The sequence below is a fragment of the Callorhinchus milii genome, unplaced genomic scaffold, assembly GCF_018977255.1.
Source record: "Callorhinchus milii isolate IMCB2004 unplaced genomic scaffold, IMCB_Cmil_1.0 Scaffold62, whole genome shotgun sequence".
Lineage (NCBI taxonomy): Eukaryota > Metazoa > Chordata > Chondrichthyes > Chimaeriformes > Callorhinchidae > Callorhinchus > Callorhinchus milii.
In genome coordinates this window covers 233,541-250,988 of record NW_024704803.1, presented here as the reverse complement: position 1 = coordinate 250,988, position 17,448 = coordinate 233,541, and positions in this window count along the sequence as shown.

The window sequence follows — 17,448 nt, the reverse complement described above, 5'->3', positions numbered from 1 at the left end:
GTAACGCACTGCAATCGTACAGCAACAAATTGCAACTGTAGGACATCTTTTACGTCAAGTGCAACGATGATTGCGCAAGGACAGTGGGGTGGGGAGGCTTTGATCCGCGTGTAGCCTGCACAGCAAGTCTTGTATTTGATTTAGTGCCTTAAAAAATACTACTACGATAGTAGTTTAGAATTATAATCCTCGCATTTGACCCGGCGCCTTATCTCGTCTTCGAGACGTCTCAAAGCGAGGGAGGGGTGTGGGGGGGGGGGGGGGGGGGGGGGGGGGGGGGGGGGGGGGGGGGGGTGGGGGGGGGGGGGGGAGGTGACCGTGAGCACGATCAAAAAGGAAGGTCTTTAGGCGGGATTTGATAAGGGAGAGGGAGGGGGCGAGGCGGAGGGATTGGGGGAGACAGTTCCCTCAAATTTTTTTCGGTCAACCAGGTGTCCGACACATGAGGAAACTCATGAGAGTCTGCGAACCAAACATCCCACCTACACGTGGAAAATCCCAGAGATAAATTGTTGGAATGGAATGCACTCTCTCTCTCTCTCTCTCTCTCTTAGCTCTCCCTGGAGGGACGCCCCGCCCCCCCCTGCTTACCTAATTCCGGAGAGTATTAGGCGCAGGTTGGCGAGAACCAAGGCTTGTGGGGGGGGAGCCCAAGAGTGTGCGTTGGGGGTAACTGCTGGAGTCTAACCAGCTAAACCCACGCACAGCTCGGCCATCGAGAGCGCTGTCTGGCCAAGCTTTCCCGCCACTTGTCCAGCCGAGGACCCCCCTCCCCGTTAGTTAGGGCTTAACAGGAGCTGAGGGGGAGGATTCCCTGCCCCCAGTGCCTGGTCTACTTGTTTGACTGCTTGTTTGACTGAATGGTTTGGATGTTATTCACTTGAAAAAAAAAAGGAACAGTGGAAACTAATGTACAGTTCTGATGAAGTCTTTATCTCTTAATATTGACACAGAAATGAAGGGGGAGATTGTTTGGCATTAGCTTCCGCATGGTTTATCAGTTCAGACGTCATGTTTGTGAGCTTTAGCTTACTGAAGGGAGCAAAGGACGGGCATTGCTACACTGAGCGTCCTTATCACACCGAATCTCCAGTTACGTTCACTGTAGTGACTGTTTGCACGTTCAAATCACAGCAGACGCATTCAATGCACACAGCAACGTCACACAAACAGCCATGGGAAGAAGTGACTAATTTTATTTGGAGTCGTGCGGCTCAGTGGTTAGAACTCTCGCCTGGCAAGCGAGAGGGACCTGGGTTCGATTCCCGGGCAGGGCGAAACGTTAGGTAAGTTTGTTTGCTCCACACACCTCTGTTTGCCAGCAGCGAGGAGGGGGGGTAGAGAGTCGAGAGGGGAGCTGAAGGCACAGACAAAGAGAAAGGTGTTGAGACCGGCCTTGAAGGAGGAAAGGGAGGAAGGGAGGAATACCTCACGTTTCTCTCTCTTGCTGCTGCATTAACAACAACAACAACTTGGATTTATATAGTGCCCTCCGCGCAGAGCTCGGGGGAGCAAGGCCATGGAGGGCTTTGAAGGTGACAACCAGGATCTTGAACTGTATCCTCTTGGTGACTTGCAAATGTATGCAGATGACACCCAACTCTACCTCTCTGCCTCCACCCTTGACTCTAGGACTACTGCTGTGCTGACAGAATGTCTGTCAGACATCTAGTCCTGGATGAGAGCTAACTTCCTTCAGTTGAACGTCAACAAGACCGAGGCTCTCCGCAGGCGCTGACGGCATCACCATCCATGGTTGCACACTCCACCTTGTTATGCCAGTCCGGAACCCTGGGATCTTGTTTGACCCTCAGCTATCCTTTCTACCCCACATCTGTGCCATGACCCACTCTGCCTCCCCCCACCTCCACAACGTCGCCCGGCTCCAACACTGTCTCACACCGCAGGCCACCGAAACCCTCATACATGCCTTCATTACATCGAGGCTCGACTATGCAAACTCCCTGCTTGTGGGCCTCCCCAACTCATCCAGCCACAGGCTGCAGATCATCCAGAACTCTGCAGCCCGTGTCCTCTCCCGCACCAGGCATCGCGATCCTATCACCCCCACCCTCGCCCAACTCCACTGGCTTCCCATCACACAGAGGATACAATTCAAGATCCTGGTCCTCACCTTCAAAGCCCTCCACGGTCTTGCTCCCCCCACCTCTCTGATCTCCTAATCGTCTACCATCTTGTTCGCTCCTTCCGCTCAGTAGCCTCCGGCCTGCTTCACATCTATTGGTGGGCGGCCCTTCTGCCATTCTGCCCCCACTCTCTGGAACTCCACCCTGCAGTCCCTCCATCTCGCCCGCTCCCTTGCCACCTTCAAGGCCCATCTCAGACCCTCCTCTTCAACTGTGCTTTCGTTCTCCCTGCTTCCCCCCACCCCGAGCCCCAGCTTGGGTCTGTAACTCTGCCTATCCAGCGCCTTGGGATGTCCACCCGACGTGAAAGGCGCTATACAAATGTAATCTTGTTGTTGTTGTATCCTCTGTGTGATGGGAAGCCAGTGGAATCGGGCAAGGATAGGGGTGATGGGGTTCGCGGAGTCTGGTGCGGGAGATAACATGGCTAGTGGAAAGGTGTGGTGTGACAAAACCTACCTAACGTTTCTTTCAGTAATAGCTGAAAGCGTCGCTATCGCAATCAATCACTATCGCCCTGAATGCTCCTCAGGTCAAATGCTGTCAAGGTGAGACACATAAATGTCGAAAGCCTGACAATTATCTCAGCCAAATACACGTTTCACTACCAGGAAACCCATCTCTATCTTTGCTTCCTGTCTGCGCGTTTTCGGAATTAATTTACATTTTACAACACTTCACATTTCCCGCTCTTGCTGCTGCATTAAAGGGGTCAAGTAGTCATCCCAATCAGCTCCTGTTAATCCCTGCAGCCAATGGGTAGAGTGGTCCTAGCTGGATAAGCAGCGCTCACAATGGTGGCCAAGCTATGTGTGGTTTCAGCAGTTACCCCAACACACACACTCGGAGGTCCCCAAGCCTTGCTAACTTGCTGACCTCTTTACAGCATATCCTGTGAAGCACTTTGAGATGTCTCGAGATGGGATGACGCTCTATATTGAATGCAAGGGTTATTATTGTGACAGTTATTTTGAGGGAGATTGGGATGGAGCCTGAGGAGAGGGACTGGTTGAGTGTGTCGGCCAGCAGGGGCAGAGGAGGGTGAGTTGAGTGGACAGTAGTTGGGTGGGGACGGGGTTGAGGCAGCAGGTAGTGGGCTTCATATGGGTGATGATGGTTGAGAGGGAAGAAAGAGAAATGGGGGAAAGGAGTGTAGGGCGATAGGAGCCATGGTGGAGGGAGTGGGTGATGAAGAAGCTGTGGGGGCAAGGAGGGGGTAGGCAGGGAGGAAAAGGAGGCAGATATTTTCTACCTTTGAGAGCAGGAAGTCCAGGACCTCTAAATTATTAACCCCGTGCTTAAGAGTCTCCAAACCAAGCTGAGATTTCCACGCATCCCATCCATTCCTAGACCTCATCGTTGGAGGAGGTGTAGCTTATAGAATAAGAAATACAAGGACTCTGTGGATGGGGCACTTGTCATGGGGGAGACTGAAAAAGAATCGAGGAATATCGATTCACTTATTGCTGTCGGTTGACGCAATGTGCGGCAGCAATTAAAACGACAAACAAAATGCTGGATTGCCGCAAGATTGTTAAATCAGTTTACTTTATGAGTGCTCCTACGTCATTCTCAGGCTGTTCAATGCAACATCTGATAAGCTCGGGTTTCAGTCACCAATTCTTCTCTCTCGTCAACCCGCATCAAATACTCTCCGGAATTAGTTAAGCAGGATGTGTCCCTCCGGAGAGCGCGGAAGAAAGAGAGAGAGAGAGAGTGCGTGGTTTCCATTCCAACAATCTATCTCTGGGTTTTCCTTGTGTAGGGTGGGATGCGTGGAATTCTCAGTTGGGTTTGGGAGACTCTTAGGTAACTGGGAATAGGTATGCGTGAGTGTCGGGCATTTGGTTGACTCCCGAAAAGAAAAGGTTCGCGCGAAAGAATGCAGTGGTGTGTCAGCTTTTTCCATTCCTTGAATTCCTAACCTTTGGCTCAGAGTTTGCGGTTAACTGAGCCCAGGTAACATTTGCGTGGAAATCTCAGTTCTGGTTTGGTTATTCTTATGTAAAGAGTAAACAGTTGTTGCTAATGTAAATCTTTCCTCTAACGACTGGGGAATAGGCAGTTGTCATGCCCCAGGTTGGCTGGTCTCTGTTCGCAAGCCCGTGGGAGGAAGGGTGTGGGTAGAGGCAGAGAGGCTGAAGACCTGGACTAGTGACCCCATCACCCCCAACCCTTGCCCGGCTCCACTGGCTCTCCATCCCCCCCCCCCCAAGAGGATAGAGTTCACAATCCTGGTCCTCGCTTTCAAAGCCCTCCTCAGTCTTACCCCTCCCTACATCTGCGATCTGCTGACTCCATAACTACCTGCTTTGACTCCCTCCACTCGGCGGCCTCCGCTGTGAGCAAAATGTCTGGCGGGTTTGCCTGCACAAAAAAATAGTCACTTCACTTGATGGGAATTGACATTATCGCTTTGAGACACTTCACCCCCCCCATCACCACCACCATCAAATGATGGTGGGTTCAAGCCCCCAAAACAGGACAAGTGATGGGGGGGGTGGGGGGGGTGGGGGGGGCACCTCCGCCTTGTCAGAGGTGCCGTCCTTCAGGTCAGACGTTAAACCAAGGCCCCCATCTGTGCCCTGTTTAGGTGGACGTTAAAAATCTCTGTGGCTTCTCTATTGGAAAAGAGAAGGGCGTCTCTCTCTTTCTCTCTCTCTCTCTCTCTCTCTCTCTCTCGGTGTCCCAGCCGACAACTCCCCCAGATAAAATCGCTCACTCACCCCCCGCAGCTGTCTTGTAGTTCGCCGCAGTGTGCAAACTGGGCTGCCGTGTGCGTCGCCCCCAAAGGTGCAGAGTCGCTGCACCTCACGTCAATTGGCCGTGAAGCGCTTTTGGTGTTACAGGCATCGTCGCGAAGGCGAAAGAGCCTCAGATTCCTGCTCCCTCCTCGTCTACAGGCACAGGCACCGACCGACCTCTCCTCTCAAAAACACCAAGGAAGAAAGAATTCCCGGAAAGCCTGACAGCTCGCACTCTGTGCCTGACTGGCATCTCGTGATGTTTGTTTGGTTTGCCTCAAATCTCTCTCTCTGGGTCAAAGCATCATCTGGTTCATGTGACATAGTGAGGGGGTAGTGGGGAGGGGGTGGGAGGAGGAAGCGTCACTAAGGACCCCATTCATGTCCTGTACCAATCGCATCCCACGTCTCACTCCCTAACCTTTGATCACTGTCAGGCGCTGATGAGGATAAATGTCCCACAAAAATAATAATAACGATAATAATCCTTGGATTTAATCGAACGCCTTATCACATCTTTGAGACGTTTCAAAGTCCTTCACGGAACATACTGTGAAACGCTGTGACTGTATGTTTTGTGGGTGAAACGCGGCAGCCAATTACGCACAGCAGCGTCCCACAAACAGTCGTGGATTGAAGTGACCAAATTATTATTATTATTTTTTTTTTGGAGGGATTATTACCCCCCCCCCCCCCCCGCTGCCGCCCCCGGAACAGCAATCCGCCAAGCGACTAACGACCGGCTTCCGACTTACTGCTGGGTAAACAGAGGTGTGTGGAGTAAGGAAACTTGCCGAAGGTTTCGCCCTGCCCGGGAATCGAACCCGGGTCCTCTGTCGAGCGAGGCGAGCGATCTAACCACTGAACTACAGAAATCCACGACTGGTTCAGGACATTGCAAACTGCAGCCCGAAATGTGCAATTCTTTATTCGGTTTTAAATTAAAATGATTGCCTCATTTACGGAACTCTCTCCCGCAACGCCCTCTGCCTCACACTTAGTTGCCTCTCTCAGTTCTCAAAACACCTCCTAACCATCTGGCTGTGCCTTCGGAGAGCGGGGAATGGAGTACCTGCACAGACACGTTGGGGAGAGAGAGAGCAGGGAATGGGGTTAGAGTAGAGAGCTCCAGTGGGGGAGTGAACACCAGCACAGACACGATGGGGAGAGAGAGAGAGAGGGAGCAGGGGATGGGGTTAGAGTAGAGAGCTCCAGTGGGGGACACAATGGGTCAATTTTGAGGCAGGAAATTGCAAGGTGATGTATCTCGTTACTCCACTTAGTAAATGTTTGTCTAAGATCACGGAACAGGTAAGAAAAGCACCTGGAATCAAGGATGTACCTCTCATGTATTCACAACTAAACAATTCTCCACCCCGGCCCTGCGTGTGGCTACCTGTTCTCAGCCAGAGTGTGGGCTGTTCACAACACAACCCATCTGGGACTCAACTCAGTTGGCCGCAATAATATTAATAATAATAATAATAATAATCCTTGCATTTGGTCTAGCGCCTTATCACGTCTTCGAGACGTCTCCAAGTGCTTCACAGGATGCAGTAGGAACCCGGTTTGCTGTCGCCTCGGTAATTCAGCAATTGTAGGCACATTTTCACAGTCGCTTTCATTGTCTATAATAATCCTTGCATTTGATATAGCGCTTTTCACGTCGGGAGGACGTCCCAAAGCGCTTCACAGAACACACTGTAAAGTGAATTGACTGTATATTTGTGGGCGAACGCGGCAGCCAATTGCGCACAGCAATGTCCCACAAACAGTCGTAGATAGAAAATGACCAATTTATTATTGTTTTTGGTTTTGGAGGGATTATTATTAGGCGTGTCGAGTAAGGTAACTTGCCCAAGGTTTCGCCCTGACCTGCCTGGGATTGAACTCAGGTCTCTCAGTTGCAAAGCGAGTGCTCTAACCACTGAGCTACAAGACTTCACGACCATCGACCGTGATGTGCCCTCCGCTGTGGACTTGAATGAGGAACGGGAGGAGCGTCTAGTGGTCTAGTTTCGACCAGGGACCAGGGACGCTGAGGAACAGGACACACTGGAGAAGAAACACAACATCAAAACCCTCTCTCATGTATGCTGATGCACTTGGGTATGTTGGGGCAAGTGAAGGACTTTGGCCTTGATGATGGACTCTGTCAGAGTGTGGCAGACTCTGCCTGATGAACCAGGCAAACAACCCTGGACTCTCCCTTCAAGAAATGACCATTTTGTGTGACTGTAACTTCTCATGTGATCTATAAACAATGAAACGAACCTAAGATCTGCTTTAAATGTGACAACACCTTTATTACAATGAGATTGCAAAGTACGGTTGTTAAATGTTCATCACCATTTCCCATTACCAAAGCCCTTAACATTGCATCAGTGATCTGAATCACTTGACCTGTTACAGTAATCAGCTCACTTCATTAAGTAGATCAATTTTGCCCAGTCACTTGAGTGACCTGATTGGGGAGGTTCTACTGTATACTCCAAAGTGAAGTGACTGTACATTTTCTGGGCGAAACGCGACGGACAATTCCGTACAGCAGTGTCCCACAAACGGTCGTGGATTGGGTGACCAAATTCTTCTTTTTTTTTTTGAAACTTTTCCTTTTCTTTCGTTTCACCCCGTCCGGGAATTGAACCCGGGTCCTCTCGCTTGTGAGGCGAGTGCTCTAACCACTACACGACAGGACTCACACCCTTCCTGGTGAGATTTTCTTTCGCGCCGTCCAGGTGTCTAACACACGCGGAAACCCATCGCCGTGATCCCACCGACGGTTGTCTGACAACAACAACAAATGACGGTTATATAGTAACCACCACAACAACAATGACGACTGCTTGGATTTATATAGCGCCCTCCACGCCGGACAGCATCTCACAGTACCTTTCATGTCAGAAGGACATCCCAAGGCACTGACACAGACGGAAAGCCATTACTGTGTATCAGAGCCTCTGTGCAGACTGAGTGTTCCGGTTTGGAGCGGAGTGCGCTCTCTCTCCCCGGAGGAACGCCCCCAGCTTAGCTAATTGCGGAAGGTATTAGGCGCAGGTTGGTAAGAGGCAAGGCTTTGGGGGGGACCCCAGAGTGTGCGTTGGGATAACTGCTGGAGTCCAACCAGCTAAAACCCCACAGCTTCCCATCGAGAGCACTGTCTGGCCAAGCTGTCCCGCTGCTTGACCAGCGAGGATCACCCTACCCGTTAGGGTTTAGGCTGCAGAGTTAACAGGAGAGGCTGAGTGAGAGGATTCCCTGCCCCCTCACACTCATTTTCAAAACCTTTCATGCTCTGACACCTCCCTGACTGCTTATACCCAATCCACCGACCACTGCCTCCGCTCGAATGGCTCCAGTTTGCATTTTCTGGTCGTGCCTGAACACCTTCCTATTCGACCGTACCTACAGTCACCTCACCTTCCCCACCGCAGCAGCGTGGACAGCCGCAGAACACTGTAACTCTAGTTTGGCTCTTTGTACTTCACCTGTTAAAGTTTAGAACTCACACAGCAATCTATCACTGGATGGTGTCCTGGAGTTACGGATCACAGAGTAAGTTAGAAAAACAGAGGTGTGTTCAAGAAATGTTTTCAATAGCAGGTGACACATATTCAGAGGGAACTCAGGAAAGCACAGTGTCTAAAGACTCATCTGTCAATGTTTGATCCAAAAGGGTAGAGCATTTTTGTTAGGCTTCACCTTCAATATTGGATGCAGTCCTTGTTACCACAGCGTTAAGGAGGCTGCCCAGGTAATAAGAGACAGTACAGCACTGTAGAGAAACGAGGCTCATCCCCGGCGTTAGAGGAATGAGCTGTGAGCAACCATGAGACAAGCTCGGGCTCTTCAGTCTTGAGAGAAGACGTCTCAAAAGGGATGTTTTAATAATAAAAATAATCCTTGCATTTGATATATCACCTCATCACGTAGTTGGATGTGCTCCAAACGCTTCTCCGGATATACTATAAAGTGCAGTGACTGTGTATTTTGTGGACGAAAGGCGGCAGCCAATTGGGCACAGCAGTGATCAGACTGTTTCGCTGAAGGTCTGAGAGAGCAAAGGGAAAGGATTTAGAGAACTTAATCCTTGGCAAACACCAATCTTAAGGAGCGCTTTGATCAATGTTTCCTCATTTATGTGAGATCAGGGGGGAGAGATCGGATCACATCCTGCCGTCCAATATCCAGGACTTTGGAAGCAAACACAAAATGTACAGACTGGATTCTGTCAAGTAATCCAAAGTAACAATGATAATAAACCTTGCATTTGGCACAGCGCCTCAACACGTCTTCAAGACGTCTCAAAGCGCTTCACAGGATATACTGTAAAGTGAATTAACTGTGTATTTTGTGGGTGAAATGCAGCAGCCAATTGCGCACAGCAGTGTCCCACAAACAGTCACGGACTGAGTAAGAAAATTCAAATTGAATGATCTGCCAATTGACTAACAACTGGGTTCCTACCCACCGCGAGGTAAACAGAGGCGTGTGGAGTAAGGAAACTTGCCTAAGCTTTCGCACTGCTCAGGAATCAAGCCCAGATCCTCTCGCTTGCGAGGTGAGTGCTCTAACCACAGAGCTACAGGACTCCATAATTAACCATTGGAACAGGGCTGCCAGGAAGGGAGGTTGAGGGCAGGTCACTGGGACTTGTATAAACAGCAGCTTGATGCTGGAGTGGTGGGACAGTGTGCTATAGGGATGAGATCTGATGGGCCGAAGGGGCCAAGTCGGGTCTCTTTGGAGCTGAATTGGTCCCACGGTGACACATCAGAATCAAGCCATTGAACCATTCATTCATTCATTCATTCGAATCAACCTTGTGATGATGATGATAATAATAATAATCCTTGCATTTGATACAGCGCCTCATCACTTCCTCAAGACAACCACAATAATTAAATTACATTTATAGAGCGCCTTTCACGTCAGGAGGATGTGCCAATTGCACACAGTAGTGTCCCACTACTAGTTCAGGAGTGAGTGACCATGAATTATTACCTCTGGAAAAGTGATCCACCAATCGACTAACAACCGGATTCCTACTAACTGCTCGGGGTGTGTGGAAACTTTCCCAGCCTTGCACTTTGCCAGGAATTAGAATGGAATGCGCACTCACTCCCTGGAGGGACCTATCCTGTTTACCTAATTCTGGAAATATTAGGCGCAGGTTGGCGAGAGCCAAGGCTTGGGGCGCGGGGTGGGAGGGAATGCCAGAGTGTGCGTTGGGGTAACTGCTGGAGTCTAACCAGCTAAACCCACCATCGAGAGCGCTGTCTGGCCAAGCTCTCCTGCTGCTTGTCCAGCTAGGACCACCCTCCCCGTTAGTTAGTTAGTGAGTTAGTTAGGGCTTTGGCTGCAGGGTTAACATGAGCTGAGGGGGCGGATTCCCTGCCCCACCCAGTGACTGGTCTGCCCTTCCAGGTCCTGCTGATGAGCCAGGCCGGGCTGTGCTGACATCAGCAGTGAGTGCCCTGGGATACTGTGGACCCTCCTGGCTCAGGAACCGGACTAGAGACCCTCACAGAGGGAAGTGGGGGCTCGATACCCACATTCCATTGTCAGGCAGGTCGCCTTGGAGCCAGTTCAGCCACGAGGAGACCTCGCTTACCTCCCTCCAAGGAGGACAGTCACTGAAGTGACAAATGACCAACTGGGGTTTGAGCCCCCACTCAGTGGCTGGCAGTTTCCCGGTGGGCCAGGCAACTCAGCATAAAGTAACTCGTGTGAAGCACTTTGAGATGGACCTACACAATGATAAAACTCTGTATCGAACGCATGGATTATTATTACAGCTCTCTGATGAGGTGATACCCAGAGTTCTGCATACAGTTCAAGACATAGCAGGCCATTGAGACAGGTCACTCAATCCACGGCTGGTTGTGGGGCACTGCTGTGCACAATTGGCTGCCGCGATAAAGCTCTATATCAAATAATAATAATACAACTTGCCTTTGATCTAACGCCATTTCACGTTGTTCGAGATGCCTCAAAGTGCAAGGGGCTATTATTATTATTATTATTATTATTATACTAACGACTCGAACAGGGTTTTACCGGAAAGGCTGCGGAGGAAGGCAAGAGTTAATAGTTAAAGGTAATTACTGCTGCATCCCTGGACTGTGAAGGAAAGGTCAATAATATTCCTGTACTGACACCATTACTAAATGTATGAGTGCCGATATTTCTTCAGTAAGGAATTCACACCCTGGAAGAACATTGTTTTGTGACTCGTGGGACCTGGACAGAACTCCATCAGAGAGTGAGTTATGGCCTTTGGGAGAGGTACCAGAGTAATGTATTATTGATCATCACTTAACTTTACCCATTAGTATGTGGAACAGGAATTGGCTTTCTTTGGAGTAAGAACATGACTGACTGACTCAGGTGACAAATGAGTTCCCTGATAAGTGCCGTACCGCACTGCGGTACGTTTTGGGTGTAAAACGAGGTGTTTTAGTCAGTATCAGTGAGATGTCCCATAGCGTAGTGGTTAGAGCGCTCGTCTCGAATGTGATAGGATCCCGGTTCGAGTCCTGGGCATGGCAAACACCTTAAGTTTCCTTATCTCCACACGCTTCTGTTTACCTAGCAGTAAGTAGGAACCTGGTTGTTAATTGATTGGCAGATCAGGTTTCACCTCGCCCGGGAATCAAACCCAGGTCAACCACGACACGACAGGACTCCACAAGGTATGGGTGGAATCATAGAGATTCCCAGCACAGAAGGAGGCCATTTGATCCATCAAGTCTGTACTGGTTCTCAGAGCGAGCTGTCCATTCAGGCCCACTGCCCCCAACCTATCCTCACACCCCTTCAAGCCTCTATCATTCATATACACGTCTCCTACCCTCTCGAAGCCCACAATGGACTCTGCCTCCAACACCTTACTTGTCAGGGTGTCCCACATCCCAACAACTCTCTGTGTCAAACCATTCCTCCTCAACTCACCCTACGCTCTTCATGTGACTAGCTTATACCTGTGTCCTCCAGTCACTGACTCCCCGACCAGTGGAAATAGCTTCTCTCCCTGTACACTCTGTCAAACCCCCTTGTTAATGTGTCCACCTCTATCAGGTCCTCTCTCAAACACATTGGAAGCACGTAGTCTAGGCTGACACTCCAATGCAGCGCTGGGGGGGGGTGGTTGTTGCATTGTCAGAGGCGCCGCCCTTCGGACGAGATGTTAAATCGAGGTCCCGTCTGTGCCTGTTCAGATGGATGTTAAAGATCCCATGGCACGTTTTGCAAAGAGAAGGGATTTTGTCTCTCCTGGTTTTCCTGGCTGACAATGCCTCAAATAAAATTGGTCACTTGTTTCATGGCTGCTTGTGTGACACTGCTGTGCACAATTGGTCTGCCACGTTTGCCTAGAAATACAGTCACTACACTTCACAGTAAATCCTGGGAAGCGCTTTGAGATGTATTAAGGTGCTATATCAAATGCAAGGTTTATTATTATTATTATTAATAACCTTCTCTGCTCCAATTGCTCCTCTCTTCATAACTGAATAAAAATAATAACATTCTAATAATAATCCGCATCACGTCGTTGAGATGTCTCAAAGCGCTTCACACAGAGTACAGAGTAAAGTGACTGTATTTTGCGGGCGAAATTCGGCAGCCAATTGCGCACAGCAGTGTCCCACAAACAGTCGTGGATTGAGTGAACAAAGTTAACCAAAGGAGGTGTTGGAGGGCACATATTGTTTGAAGCAGGTTGTGAGCACAGATCGGTGAATTCCCAGAAAAAGAAAAGTAATCTAATATTTACAAAGTCACCACAAAAAACAAACCTTATCAGCAAATGTATGATGCCAAGATTTCTGGCTGTATTTCTGACAGACGGGAACAGTGTAATTAAGTCGTGCATACAAGGATGTAATAAAATGAACACTTATAATAATCCTTCCATTTGATATAGTGCCGTATCATATCACGTCTCAAAGCGCTTCACAGAATAAACTGTAACATGGATTCACTGTATATTGGTGGCAGCCAATTGTGCACAGCGGGGGTCCCACAAACAGTCCCCCGTGGATTGGATTGAGTGCCCCAACTCTTTTTTTGAGGGATTATTACCCCCGGGAAAGCTATCCGCCAATCGACTAGAAACCGGGTTCCCACTTTACTGCTAGGCAAACAGTGGGGGGGTGTGGGGTAAGGAAACTTGCCTAAGGTTTCGTCTCGCTTGTGAGCGCGCTAACCGCTAAACTATGGGACTCCACATTCGTGGTCGTTTGGAAATTGACCGCTAATTTGGCTCAAGCGTGATTTCCTTTGACGGCCACAGATCCTAGGGAGGGGAAGGGATCATTTTGCCCCTAAAACCTGTTCTTGCAGTTTAGCCGGTTACTTATTCAGCCAAACTGTTTAATTTGGGACTGGAGTTACATCATCATCTGCATCATCGCTTGCTCTTTACTCACTCCCTCTCGCAATACCTATCCCATTACAACACCAACAACAACAACTTGTATAGCACCCTCCACGCTGGACGGCGTCTTAGACACGCTTCATAGTAACGGATCCCGGGGCAGAGCCGGGGGTGGGGGGGGGTGGGGGAGGGGGGAGGAAGGTGACCAAAGGCGTGGTCGAAAAGAAAGGTCTTCAGCAGAGACCTGAAAGTAGGAAGAGAGGGGGCGAGGCGAAGAGTGTGAGGAAGGGAGTTCCAGAGCCTCGGGGCGCAAAGGCTGAAGGCAGGGCCGCCGAGGGTGGAGCGGAGGACTCAGGGGGACAAGGAGGAGGCCAGACCCGGAGAGGCAACGGGCACTGTTTTGAGGAGAGAGGAGGTCAGAGAGGTGGGGAGTGCAGAGGAGTGGAGGGATTTGAAGACAAGGGTGAAGATTTGGAAATCAATCCTCTCTGGGATAGGCACCCAGTCCAGTCTGGCGAGGACTGGGGTAATTAGTCTTTTATTCCCTTGTCAGAGTTGCATGAAGAAGCCTGATGGGTTATTACGTGTGATTCAACAGAGAAAGCTTCAGAATGGGGTGTGCCGGTTGACAGGAACCCAATATTTGACTTTATTGCTAATCTTATCAAATCATTATCAGTGTTTCATCAATCATATCATCATCATGGTTTACAGCACAGAACACGACCATCTGGTTCATTGGGTGTGACCCCACTCTCATGAAAAGCCATCACTAATAATAGAAATGTACAATAATAATCCTTGCATTTGATATAGCGCTTTTCACGTCTTCCAGACGTCTCGAAGCGCTTCACAGAATAGACCGTAAAGTGAATTGACTGAATATTTTGCGGGCGAAACACGATAACCAATTGCGCACAGCAGTGACCCACAAGCAGCCGTAGATTGAGTGACCATCCTTTTCAAAAGGGATTATTAACCCCAGAAAGCGATCCACCAAATAGACTAACAACCGGGTTCCTATTTACTGCGAGGGAAACTGAGGCGTGTGGAGTAAGGAAACTTGCCTAAGGTTTCGCCCCGATCAGGAATCAAACTTGGGTCCTATCGCTTGCGAGGCGACGTAAACAGAGGCAAGTTTCCTTACTCCACACTCCTTTGTTTGAACCCACAAACTTCTAAATAATGAACGGTGTTTTAGCAAATTCATAAATAGGAACGTAGGAAAAAAAGACAAAGGTCCACTTGGTTCGTCTTCCACCATCCCGGCCATCGCACGCATTTGGTCATGTTCGGAACTATTCATGTATCCCAAAATATTGTTTCCAAAAAGAAACTTATTTCATTTGCATTTGAAAGAATCAACATTTTCTGCTTCCGAGGGAGTCTGTTTCATAGATTTGCCTTATCTAATCTTGTAAAAATAGTTCCCGTTCTTCTGCGTAGAAGAATTGTGTCAAGTTCTGCGACTCAGAAATCATAGAATCATAGAATTATACAGCACAGAAGGAGGCCATTCGGCCCTTTGTGTCTGTGCCGGCTCTTTGAAAAGAACTTCCAAACCAATCCCACTGCTCTGCTCTCTCTCCCCATAACCCCGCAAACTCGTCCTTCCTAAATAATTATCTACTTCTCCCTTAAAAGCTGTTGCGATAAAAAAAACATGGAAATGTGAAGAAGGTGGAATGTTTCTGCGCCACCAAATCTTCTATTGTAGGTTACGTTGTAGGGCAATCGATATACAAAAGAAATACAAAACAAAATGCCTCGCAAGTTATGCCGAATGCATGGCTGGCAACTGCTATTGCCTGAATTTCTCACCTGTTAAACAAAGGGTGGATTGACATTGCGTGACGAACCTTTGAGCAATCTTTAGTCTGCACCCTTTTCCAACACAGCGTCATTATATGTTTAGTAGTTTAGTAGTTATCGCAAGGGTCAATTCGAAGCAGGGTGAAACCTTTGGAAAGTTTCTTTACTCCACACCTTTTTACCTAGCCCTGGTTTTGTTTTGTTGATTAGTGAATCACTTTCTGGGGGTAATAATCCCTTAAAAAAAACATGCGATCGCTGAATCCACAGCTGTTTGCGAGGACGCTGCTGTGCGCAATTGGCTGCTGTGTTTTGCCCACAAAATACACAGCTAATTCACTTTACATTATATTCTGTGAAATGCTTGAGATCTCAATGACATGATAAGGCTCTATGTCAAATGCAAGGATTATTATTGAGTCATGCAGCTCAGTGGTTAGAGCACTCGCCTCGCAAGCAAGAGACCTGGGGCTGATTCCCAAAATGTTGGGCAAGTTTCCTTTCTCCACACGCCTCTGTTTACCAGCAGGAAGTAGGAGCCCAATTGTTAGTTGCTCGCTTTTCCGGGGGTAATAATTCTGTCCAAAAAAAAATAATAGTAATTTGGTCACTCAATCCACGGCTGTTTGTGGGACGCTGCTGTGCGAGATTGGCTGCCACGTTTCACCCACAAAATATACAGTCAATTCACTTTACAGTATATTCTGTATACTGACATGACAAGGCGTTATATCAAATGCAAGGATTATTAATATTATTATTATTATTATTATAACTCAGAATAAAAGGTGTGGCTGGCAAAGATCATCTAATTGTGTTCAGTGGAAATTTTAAATCGTAAACCTTGTGTTTACTTAATAATAATCCAAATTGAGTTCCTCATATATTTAGGAGTGTTTTTTTTTAAGGGATTATTACCCTCCCGGAAAGCGATCCGCCAATTGACTAACAACGGGGTTCCTAGGTAAACAGAGGCGTGTGGAGCAAGGAAACTTGCACGTTTCTCCCTGGCTGGGAATCAAACCCAGGTCCTTTTGACTTGCGAGGCGAGTGCTCTAATCGCTAAGCTACAGGGATCATAGGAACATAGGAACAGGAGGAGGTCATTCAGCCCTTCGAGCCTGTTCAGGCATTGAATTAGATGATGCTCAGCTACAGCAGGTCACTGAGGTGAAAGTCTAATGGTCAGGTAGCAGGCAAACTTCTCTTTCTTCTTGGCACCTCCCTACATCTCTGACCTGCTCTCTCCCCGCTCCGCTACCCGCTGCCTCCGCTCGGCTGGCTCTAGCCTCCTCGTCGCGCTCTACGCTCCACCGTTGAAGGCCGTGCTTTCGGCCACTACTCCCCGCAGCTTTGAAACTCTCTCCCTTGATTCCCCCTTCCACTTGCATGGGGTTAACTTCCCCATATATGTGGATGACACCCAAGTCTTTTAGATCACGATTGAAGACATTCCTCTTCCACTGTGTTTACGGTCATCTCTTCCCTTCCCTCCGACCCCCCCCATCCCTCACCACCCACCCCTCTGGCTCGGAATCAGGCTCCAACACTGTTGGGCGCTCCGAGGCACTGCCCTGGGTGAAGGGCGCGGGATAAATGCAAGTTGTTGTTGTGCACCACCATAGCATAGTGGTCAGCACACTCAACTCGCAAGCGAGAGGACCCGGATTCGATTCCCGGGCTGGGCCAAACCTCGAGCAAGTTCCCTTACCCCACATACCTGTTTAACTAGCGGTGAATAGGAACCCGGTAGCTTGTCGATTGGTGGATCGCTTTCCTGGGTAATAATCCTTCCGCTCCTAAATAAATGAGGTACTCAATCCACGACTGTTTGCGGGACACCGCTGTGCGTAATTAACTGCTGCCTTTCGCCCCCATAATATACAGTCATTTTCACTTTACTGCATGAAGCCGGTGGGACCAAAGCTGAATAGGTACAGATTATTTCCCTGATGATGAATCGTTTTCTGCGCATGTTCTGCTTTGGTCCGACCAGGTCCAGCAAAAAAAAAAACCAGCGAAGGGAATCGCGGTTACGCTGTCGAATTTTTCAAATGGCATAGAACCACTTTTGAGGGGAAATGTGCTTCGGAACGAACCCGTGAGGTAACGCGCGCTTTGAAAGCCCGGGATGGTTCTGGAACCTCGTTGAATTCTTGCATTTTATTCCGGTGTTGATGTCAACCGATCTCGCTGGAATAAAGCCCGACCGTCCGGCACTTTGGGACGTCCCCCTGTGGTGAAAGGCGCTGTACAAGTGTAATTTGCTGTTGTCGTTGAGATGTCTCAATGATGTGATAAGGCGCTGTATTGGAACACAAGTTATTAGGCTTCTCTTTCTTAGGGATAAGTGTCAACCCCTTAA